We start from the raw sequence: 474 nt of genomic DNA, 5'->3' as shown, positions 1-474 counted from the left end.
TTGGCAATAGTTAGCACACTCCAGTACTCTTGCCTGGAAATTCCCATGCACGGAGGAGCCTGGTGGGCTGCAGTCCATGGGGTCACAAAGAGTCGGACACTTAACTGAGCGACTTCACTTTCACTTTTCACTTTCATGCATTGGAGAAGGAAATGGCAACCCACTCCAGTGTTCTTGCCTGGAGAATCCCAGGGACGGGGGAGCCTGGTGGGCTGCAGTCCATGGGGTCGCACAGAGTCGGACACGACTGAAGTGATTTAGCAGCAGCAGCAAGACATGAAGACTCGGGGGGAAATACATGGAAACTTTTAGAGGGAAATGTTTCTTTTCTTTTTTCTCCCATCGTTTCAAAAGAAACCAAAATAGTTTTCAGGAAAAAAAAAAAAGAAAACACGAAACAAACCAACAAGTGTTTTTTTCTCATCTTTGTGGCATTCTTCAGGGTGTTCTCATCTTCCTTCTGGCTGGCAGCTC

This window comes from Bison bison, unplaced genomic scaffold, assembly GCF_000754665.1.
Source record: "Bison bison bison isolate TAMUID 2011002044 unplaced genomic scaffold, Bison_UMD1.0 scf7180017864053, whole genome shotgun sequence".
Taxonomy (NCBI): Eukaryota; Metazoa; Chordata; class Mammalia; order Artiodactyla; family Bovidae; genus Bison; species Bison bison.
This window is presented reverse-complemented; position numbering follows the sequence as displayed.